The following is an 11,155-nucleotide window of genomic DNA, read 5'->3' as shown; positions in this document are numbered from 1 at the left end:
GGCTTGATGAGTCCTATGGTCAAGTAAAAAGTCATATTTTGTTAATGGAACCTTTACCTAATGTTAAAACTGCATTTTCTATTCTTTCGAGAGAAGAATCTATTCAAAGAAATGGATCCTTGTCTTCTCTTCAGTCTTCACAGTCCTTTTCCAAGTCTCAACCTGCTGTTTTTAATAGCAGGTTTAATAACAAATCTGGGTTTAACAACACTAATAAAAATAAGACTCAACCTGTTCAGTGTAAAAATTGTGGAATTAAAGGTCATACAATTGATAAATGTTATAAACTAATTGGTTATCCCAAGGATTTTAAGTCAAGAAATGAGTCCAGTAGTCTGAATAACCTTAATAAAAATGTTTCTGCCAATTCCTCTACTACTACTTCTGGTAATGCTATTCCCTCTAGTACTCCTGATTCTAGTAGGGATTCAGAATTTCATCAGCTCACAAAGGAACAATACTTCAAATTTTTACAACTTATTGGTGATAGACAGCTTAATGAGGAAACTTCTGCCAGTGTTAATATGGCAGGTACTTGTTTGTTTCAAGCCTTTAATTCTTCTGTTAGTCCTCTAAAGTGGATTGTTGATTCTGGAGCTAATCAACATATGATTGCTTCTGAGTCTCTTCTTCATGACACTGTGGATGTGTCTAAATTAGATCTTCTGGTTAGCCATCCTAATGGTACTTCAGCTAAAATTGAAAAAATTGGAAATTTAAATTTGTCTAATTCTTTGACTCTTTTTGATGTTTTTGCTGTTTCTGATTTTAATGTTAACTTGTTGTCTGTTCATAAGGTTTGTAAAGACAGTAATTGTGAGGTTGTTTTTAATGAACATAGTTGTAAAATTCAGGGTTTACAATCAAAGGAGATGGTGGGGAATGGTAGAGAATCTGAGGGTCTCTATTACATCAATAGTGAACCTTCAGGTAATTCGTGTAGTAATAGTCATTCTGTTTCTGTGTGTTGTGTATCAAAATTAACTTGGCATAATAGACTTGGTCATCCTTCTGATCAAGCCCTAGGATCTCTAAGAACTCAATTAAATTTTGGTAATGAACTACTGCCACCCTGTGATGTATGTCATAAGGCCAAGCAAACTCGGGAGTCATTTCCTGCTAGTCAACATGTTACTACTAAACTGGGTGAGTTAATACATTTGGATGTTTGGGGACCTTATAGAGTGACAACCTCAGAAGGATTTAGGTATTTTTTAACCATAGTTGATGATTATTCTAGAGCTACATGGGTTTATTTGTTGAAATCAAAAGATGAAGTTTATGGTTGTGTTCTTGTTTTCTTTAATATTTTGTTTAATCAATTTGGAGTTAAAATTAAAACAGTCAGGTCAGACAATGGAACTGAGTTTTTGAATTTTAAAATGAGACAATTGTTTGAATCTAAAGGTGTTTTGCATCAAACTTCATGTGTTCACACTCCACAACAAAATGGAGTGGTTGAAAGAAAACATAGACATATTCTTAATGTTGCTAGGTCTTTGATGTTTCAATCTGGGTTACCTTTAAAATTTTGGGGAGAGGCAGTTCTAACTGCTGTTTTCTTAATTAATAGAACTCCTACATCTGTTTTACATGGTTCTTCTCCTTATGAGTTGGTTTATAAAACTGCTCCTGTTTTTGATAAACTCAGGGTCTTTGGTTGTTTATGTTTTGCAACAAAGTTAAATAATTCTGACAAATTTTCTGAAAGAGCTGATAAGTGTATATTTCTTGGTTATGCTTTTGATAAAAAAGGTTATAAAGTATTAAGTCTTGATACAAATCTTATTTTTGTTTCCAGGGATATAAAATTCTATGAGTCTGTTTTTCCCTTCAAGCTAAAGCATTCATCTTTAACAGATAAATCTAATGTTGTTTTGAATGATCCTTTTTCCTATGATGAGTCAATATCTTCTAGTTTTTTACTAGACAATACTAATTTAGATGAACTGAGAGGTGCCCATCAGTTGAGTGGTGTTGATGCAGACCATAACTTGGATGAGACGGTTTCTTTTGATGTCAGCAACCAGTTTTGTGAGGCAGATGTGCCCTCATCTGATGAGGTGGTTCCAAATTCTTCTTTATTGACTGAGGAAATTGGTTTAATTAATACTAGTCCTTCTGAAGAACAATCCTCTAGGGTCACAAGGTCCGGACGTAGTATTCATATGCCTCTTAGATTTAGTGATTATGTTGTGGAAGGAAAACATAAATATGGTATAGAAAGATCTGTCAATTACTCAGCTTTAAATTCTGAAAATTATTGCTTTGTTGCCAATCTTAATAAAACAGTAGAACCTAAAACTTACAGTGAAGCAGTTTTAGATTCTAAATGGATAAAAGCAATGAATGAAGAAATGGAAGCTCTATATAGGAATAATACTTGGGAAATTGTAGATCTTCCTAAGGGAAGAAAAGCTATTGGTTGTCGTTGGATTTATAAAATTAAATATAAGTCAACTGGAGAAATTGAAAGATATAAAGCTAGGTTAGTTGCTAAAGGGTACAGTCAGAGAGAAGGTATAGATTATGAGGAAACTTTCTCTCCTGTTGCTAAAATTGTTACTGTCAGAATTTGTTTAACTTTAGCTATTCATCATGCTTGGCCTCTATATCAATTGGATATAAATAATGCTTTTTTATATGGTGATTTGTCTGAAAATGTTTATATGCAACTTCCTGAAGGATATCATTCAAAAAAGGATAATAGAGTTTGTAGGTTAATTAAGTCACTCTATGGACTTAAACAAGCACCTAGGAAATGGAATGAGAAGTTGAGTTCTTCTCTTTCTTCATTTGGTTTTGAACAAAGTATTAATGATTATTCATTATTTGTTAAAAGAATAAAACATGTTATAATCATTTTGATGGTTTATGTGGATGATATTATTATCACTGGAAATTGTAAAGATGAGTTAGAAAATGTTAAATGTTTTTTAAAATCTCAATTTTTGATAAAAGATTTAGGAGAGTTAAAATATTTTCTTGGAATTGAAGTAATTAGAACAGATCAGGGTATTTGTCTAAATCAAAGGAAATATTGTTTGGAATTGCTACAAGAGTTTGGTATGCTTGCTTGTAAACCTGTTAAAACACCTTTGGAACCTAATCTTGTTATTAAGAAAGAATGTGATCTAGATCCGTCTGATTATGTGGTAAATATTACAGAATTTCAAAAATTAATTGGTAAACTGATCTATTTAACTATGACAAGACCTGATATTTCATATGCTGTGCAAATTTTGAGTCAGTACATGCATAAACCTTATAAATCTCATGTGAATATAGCTTTAAGATTGTTAAGATACTTAAAAGATTGTCCAGGGAAAGGAATTCATATAACAAAATCTAATTCTCTTAGTCTCATTGGTTTTGTTGATGCTGATTGGGCAAAATGTTTGTTTAGTAGAAGATCTGTTACTGGATATCTTGTTTATTTTGCTGGTTCACTTGTATCCTGGAAAAGCAAGAAACAGAGCACTGTTTCTCGTTCTTCCACTGAATCTGAATACAGGGCATTAGGGTCAATAACTTGTGAGGTAATTTGGATTCTAAAATTGCTATATGATTTGGGAATAACTGGTTTAACTCCAGTCAATATTTTTTGTGACAATGAATCAGCAATCAAACTTGTACTAAATCCTGTATTTCATGAGAGAACTAAACATTTTGAAGTAGATCTTCATTTTGTTAGAGAAAAAGTTGAAAATGATATTATAAAAGTTAATAAGATTGATTCTTTAAATCAAAATGCAGATGTTTTAACTAAAGCTCTTGGATCTTCTCAACATGAATATATTTCTAATAGACTAGGTTTAATAAATGTTTTTAAATATAATAAATCATAAGTTGTTCAGTTTGTGGGGGGGTGTTGAAAATATATTTAATATTTTGCAAACTGAACAATAAATGTTGAAGGGTATGTTTTGTACAATATTGCTATTTGTGGGTAGAGTGTATAAATTTTATGCAGGTGGTATAATTCGGGTTAATGCGCGGATCTTAAATGTTTACGGGTTGGTCAAGTATCCGAAGTATTTAAGAGAAGAAGCTTGTTCATCTTAGTTCAGTTGATCAGATCTAGATATTTTCTCATCTTCTTTTCTCTCTCGATATCTGTTAGGGTTTCTCTAATAGAAGTTCATAGTCTCTTTAGATCTCGTTCTTAGTTTTCATCTGAGAGTGAGTGTGATTGTAGTGAGTTTTTCTGATGTAAGTTGATGTATAATCGAACTGGTTTATATTAAATAAACTGTTCAAGTTGGGAAGTTTGTGTGTTTGTGTTTTTAAGAAATATCATCAAGTGAAGGATGACAAGATTTAGAGTCGAATGTTTTCCCATAAAACTCTCAATTTTTTGTCTTCATTGTAAATGTAAGTTGATGTATACACTTAGACAGGGCCGGTCCAGACGATGGGCAACCCGGGCGACCGCCCAGGGCCCACGACTCCAGGGGCCCAAAATTTATGGGCTATGTAGTTTATATATATATATATATATATATATATATATATATATATATATATATATATATATATATATATATATATATATAATTATTACATAAATGATTTTTAGGGCCTAAAGTTGGTTGAAACTCAATTTAGCTCAAAATATAAACAATTTAGTTTGCATTTTATTTCTAATTGAAAACGTCTATATTGAAGAGTAATGATATTTTTCTGAATCTTTATTATATTTGTATTTGAGAGGCCCTTTTTTTCTTTTCGCCCTGGGCCCCATATATGTTTGGACCGGCCCTGCACTTAGATGCTTACCAGCCTTGCAGAATGTTGATGAAATCCTTCTTCTTTGTTCTTCTTAATACCAACATCTTGATGTGAAGGGATGAAAGTATTGTTGTCCATCCGACCTATGGACACCATTCGATAACTTCCGTCACCCATGGGAGTCTTTGGAATGCCATTACTTGATAGCTTAGAATCATCATCAGCTGAAATAGATATGAAAGTGTTGTTGTCAATCCCACCTAAGGACACCTTTCCATAACTTCCCTCACCCACGAGAATCTTTGGAATGTCATTACTTGATAGCTTAGAATCATCGTCACCTGAAATAGATATGAAATTGTTGTTGTCAATCCCTCCTAAGGACACCTTTTGATAACTTCCCTCACCCACGAGAATCTTTGGAATGTCACTACTTGATAACTTAGAATCATCATTGGCTGAAATAGATGAACAAATCATATTATACAGTAATTACTTTGAGCTCACTGCCACATACATTATATATGTTTGGTTATTGTACCCCCTCATCTATTTGAAAGATAAAATTGTAGAAAAACTGGTTGTGGGGTGGTATACTTGCAGAAATGGTCAAGCGCTTTGATTAATATAAACATCATAAAAACTATAACCGAGCATCATCAGTCATTAAACAAATTTATACTAGTAATAGTATACAAAAAATAAGCAAGTATATAAAGGCTATTGTGGAGTAGGCATGTCAATGGGTCCCATTTGGGCATGTGGTATCACCTATGCTAGCAATTTCCATTTAACAACTTTACATATACATAGTTTGGTGGAAAAAATACGCAAAACAATGGTGAATCAATAGGACATCAAGAATGGTCCACAACATGCTTACTAGAAAACTATGCAACATCAATGCCACCTAACTTCATTACATTCCTACTATCACACTATTAAGGGCATCCAAAATGCATTGAATTTATTGGAGTTGAGGGGATAAAGACGTCATCATTTAATTTTATATACAACTCTATATTAATTTTTCTATAATGCATTGAATTCTACAAAGTTCAATAGAATAATTTTAACAATTGAAAGGTTTTCTTTTTCCCATTGAAAAATTCAATAGCCATTGAACTTCATATACTTTGAATGACAACATGGAATCCATATATGGTAGAGTTTAAACCCTTGAAAGTCAATTAGACATGTCACCTCAATCAACTCTCCTCTCAATGACGGATCTACTATGTATCCGGGGGTAGCCCAGGATACCCCTAAAAAAAGTTTAATTGTGTAATTTTTTTCGGATTTTTTTTTCTTCTTGTGTATTACACAATTTTTTTTGTCGGGTATATATACCCCTTTACTTATTGGGGATACCCCTTTACTTTGATCTTGGATCCGTCACTTTATTCTCTCCTATTGAACTATGCATTAAAGATGCTCTAAACCTAAGAAATACCTTCCACTCCACCTTTTATATATATATATATATATATATATAATCTAAAAAAAGAGGGAAAGAAATGAAAGATAGAGAAAGGAAGTCTTTTCTCTCTCTACGGTTTCCGTATGTAAAGACTAAAGACGCTTACTTCACACCACCATTACTAGCCATGGGGTTGGTGTTCCCAAGGTCATTACTATGATGTGGCATTACCACATCAGCAACACATATGAGTCATCACACCCATACCCAATGATCTTAAGAATCGGGCTTCACAAGATACCAGTGAAAATATAAACAAGTTAACAGTAAAACAAATAAAAGAAATTTGGATTATGCTAATAACCAATATAACTCAAGTAAATGATAAAAACAACCAAAGATGAACTGAATACTTGAATTTAGTACTCCTTTCTGAATAACTACTCTTTTGGTTTTTGAAGGTGTGAGATTGCATTTGTATATTTTATAGAATTTGTATGAGCACAATTTAACATAGGATTGAAATACCAGAGTTCTCTATGTTGGAGGCAAAGGGAAACCTATCAAACATTCTTCCGAATATTCTTTTGCCACCAGCATGCACGGAACTATTGATTTTGTCTTGTAAAGTCAATGCAGATTCAAGACTGAAAACAACCTCAGCCATGGTAGGGCGCTGCTTTGGATGGCTAAGTAAACATCTCTCCGCAATTCGAACAAATCCCTTCAAACATTTTGTGGATATTTGACCCCTTATATCTGAATCTATTATATCCTTTAGTTTCCCCTCTTTGATAGAATCGTGAGCCCATGTCGCCAAGCCATTCTCAAGACTTTTATCCACTGCACGCTCCCGACACAGCACTTCCAACAGTAGCACCCCAAAAGCATAGACATCAGACTTCCTTGTCAGCCTTCCAGTTGCGTAATAATGTGGATCAAGATACCCAAAAGTTCCTCTAACAAGTGTGTTGACATGAGTCGATGCCTGATTGGTTGGACCTATTTTGGACAATCCAAAATCTGAAATTTTAGCTGCCTAACTTTCAAGTAACAAAATATTGGAGCTCTTGACATCACGATGTATAACCCCGAAATCAATCCCTGTACCCGTGTGGAGATAGTCTAACCCACGAGCAGCACCTATGCAGATCTTGAGTCGTTGAAGCCAAGAAAGAGGGGTGCCAAGTTTATGGAGGTGGTCTTCAAGTGTTCCATTAGGCAAATATTCATATACTAGGATCATCTCTTTTTCGTGATTACTATAACCAAACAAAGACACAAGATGACTATGACGCAACTTTGAAAGCGTCTCAACTTCCGCCCAGAACTCTGTTGCCCCTTGACTGGACATGGAGTCCAACCGTTTAACAGCAGCAACAATAACACTTGATCCATTGATAATGTTACCTTTGTAAACTTTTCCAAACCCTCCATGCCCAATTACTAATGATTCGTCAAAGTTATTGGTTGCTAAGAGAATCTCAGGAAATTGGAAGTGATGGAATGGTTGTGAGAACTCCGTGGAGGAGGACGTGGATGGTTGAGATTCCTTGCCATTTCCAGTAGCAGCCAACATAATTATCAATGAAGAAGAAGAATTTGAAGTAGATGTAGAATTTGCAATTAATGGGAGTTCCACCATGGATGATATTCATATAGGTTCATAGCTAGTCAACTATAAAGTTCTTGTTGGAATGAGAGATGGAGCCCACATTTGTTTTAAAACCATATAATATTATTAGAATATGCAATGGTCGTTCCACCAATGATTTTAATATACATAGGTTCATAGTCAACTATAAACTTGTTGCTGGAATGAGAGATGGAGTCAACATTTGTTTTAAGGACAAATACCATAAAAGCCAAAACTTTTCATGCGTAATAGGAAAAACCCTATTATTATTTGTTTTTCACTTTGGCCTCAAATTTTACGCAGAGTTATTACTCTAGCTCACTTAACGAGTTTTATGGTTAATTTTGTTATCTATTTTGTAAAAACCAATTATAAAATTGAGTTTAAAGTTCCAATTTGATCACTGTAGTTTGCAAAAAATTACTCCACATTTTCAAAACTCAGTTTTATGTTTTTTTTTAAACTTCTTTATGTTCACTTATTTTTTATTTTTTAGTCAAAACTAAACTTGGTTTTATATTTTTTTTTCTTTTTTTTTTATATATATTTTCATATTTTTTTATTTTTGTTTTTGTTTTTTTTTTTGTTTTTTTTAACGTTTTGTTTTCGTTAATTTGATAACTTCTTTTGGTATTTTTCAAAAGTGTAAAGTGTATGAATATATTTTTCTTTTTATTTATCTTTTTGTTTTTGTTTTTATTTTTATTTTTTTACTTTTTGTTATTCATCAATTTGATAACTTGTTTTGATATTTTTCAAAAAGTGTAAAGTGTATTACATTTTTGGTGTTTGATTTTTTTTTTTTTTTTTTTTTGTTTTTCTATTTTTTTTATTTGAGTAACTTATGGTTTTTTTTTTTTTACTTTTTTTATTTAATGTGCGATATATATAATTTATAATTATTAAAATAGGAAATAACTAAAAAACAAAAAAAAAATATTAAAAAATACAAAAAATAAAGAAAATATAGAAAACGAAATAAATATAAAACCAAGTTTAGTTTTGGCGAAAAAATAAAAAATAAATGAAGATAAAGAAGTTAAAAAACATAAAACGAAGCTTTTGACATACAGTGTAATTTTTTGCAAACTACAGAGACCAAATTTAGACTTTAACCCAATTTTAGGACTAATTTTTAAAACAAGACAACAAAGTTAACAATGAAAATCGTTAAGCGTACTAAAGTAATAACTTTGCATAAAAGTTGTAGCTAGAGCTAACCAAACAAAATAATAATATGCCTTTTCTTATTATGCGTGAAAAAGTTGTGGCAATTATGGTATTTGCCATTGTTTTAAAACCATATAATATTATTAGAAGACCAACTACTTTGTTTACCATGTGTAGCTTTTCGAGGTGTTGTGCGTAAAACCGGTGATATGTGTGCACGGGTTGCAGTTTCTAAGGTTAGATAGCATACATCGTTTTGAATTTTATACTTTGTTTTTATCAAGAGTATATATATATATATATATATATATATATATATATATATATATATATATATATATATATATATATAATGTGATTATGAGATCTGCTTTAAAGTAGAACCCCACACCTATAACAATTAGATATTATAGTTCTTAATGAATTTCTTTATATCTTTTGAAATATATAATCTCATAAACTTCATTTATGAATATAGCTTGTTTAATGTGGTATCCTCCCATTCGCATGGCAGTGAGCGTCCAACAAAGTGAATTAGATCGATCTAAAGGTAGAGGAAACACAACAATATGAATCAGACATGTCGACTAGAAAAGATTTTCTAAGAGAACTAATAGAGTTCGATTCCAAATGTTTGCTAGACGTGAAACATAAGTCAATATGTAAATGGGCTTTAGAAGCCGATGATGTGACATCCCCGATTTTACTGCCAGAAAAGACCGATTTGTTTATGATTTATTAAAAACCAGAGATCTTTTTGAAGAATGATATTGCGGAATTTGTTTCCAAAAATATGATAAGTATATTATCAAAGCATTTCCGAAGAAATGTATTTTCATTATATTAAAAATGTTGGGATGTCATTGTTAATACAGTACATAAGCATAAACATAAATAGTAAAGGCTTTACAAACATCCATTACTCCTGTGCTCTTTTGCCACTACCTATAATACAAGAAACTTAGTGGGTCAGGATTGGGAGTCTGGTGAGCACATAGCGTTTTCAAACCAAAATAATTAAGTTCATTAACTTCATCAATTCATTCAACCACCTATTCCCTTTATCCTCACTTTTTATCCCTAAAGCATCTAAAGTAAGCGACCTAGCTAAGGATTTTCATCGGGATCGACAATACTCCTTAGGGGATACTTCTACAATATATGTTAATAAGGCAACCATGAGAGGGATGGAGTACACCTGGTGAACACGTCGTTCACAAACACCTATAGGTTGCGAGCCCGCCAGCGTTCCACTGGACTATCTAGAATAGTCCGTGGTCGTCATCTATACTCTGCTAGATGACTAAATCAGCTTAAACATCGAGGCCTCTCATCATTTTATGTCATCCTTCATCATCTATTTCATCTACCCATATTTACCCAACATATTTGCAGATATAAAATACATATACAGTTTAAATCAATTACAAACATGTATAAATTGTTCATCCAGCATAGATATCAAGAACATAGATAATATGCACACATAGTGTTAGGTCTGGATTTGGATCTAATACTAGTAATCAAACAATCACAAATCGAGAATAGCAACGAGATGAATAAGAAATGAGCTTGCACACGTTTATATCAAATAACCGTCTGGTACACCTCAAGTATTAGCCGTAAACTGATAAGCATCCAACCATTCAAATGACCAACTCTTAGCCATTATATACTAGTCTAGACAGCAAACTGAGTTTGCGGCCGTAAACGTGTTTACGGTCGTGAACATGACAAAACAGTAAACAACTCAAAAATACTATTACATACTCAAAACTAAACAAATCACATATAAAGCCTAGCCCAAACCATTTATCAGACCCTTCACATAGCACGTAAGTTATATTAAATACTTCATATCTATGTGTAAGATGAAAGTAACTATGCACTCGCTTGTTAAAGTGATGACTCGAAGTTAAGGCAGCTCTTCGCTTCTAACAATCGTGTTTTCCTTTGACGAAACCCAGTATTATTATCACTAGATTTTAGTATAATATTTATTGCGACTTGTTATTAGTCTAGATTTATCATTAACTCAAAGTCTAATTTCATTATCTATCAAGTAAGGAACAACCAGGGAGGATCATATCGGAGGTAGGGTCCGTTTGGTATACAAAGTATACTATTTGGAAAGCTCACTTTAAACACCTCACTAAATCACAGCCTAGACATCATCCTCGTAAGTAGATCAATCAGTA

At 32.5% G+C, this 11,155-nt stretch overlaps 1 pseudogene; it reads right to left on the bottom strand.

The window, feature by feature from the left end:
• Positions 1 to 6,608: 6,608 nt before the first annotated feature.
• LOC111898485 (receptor-like protein kinase FERONIA) lies at positions 6,609 to 7,796 on the bottom strand (annotated as a pseudogene).
• Between the last annotated feature and the right edge of the window lie 3,359 nt (positions 7,797 to 11,155).

This window comes from Lactuca sativa, chromosome 7 (genome assembly GCF_002870075.4).
Source record: "Lactuca sativa cultivar Salinas chromosome 7, Lsat_Salinas_v11, whole genome shotgun sequence".
NCBI classification, from domain to species: domain Eukaryota; kingdom Viridiplantae; phylum Streptophyta; class Magnoliopsida; order Asterales; family Asteraceae; genus Lactuca; species Lactuca sativa.
This window is presented reverse-complemented; position numbering and strand designations above follow the sequence as displayed.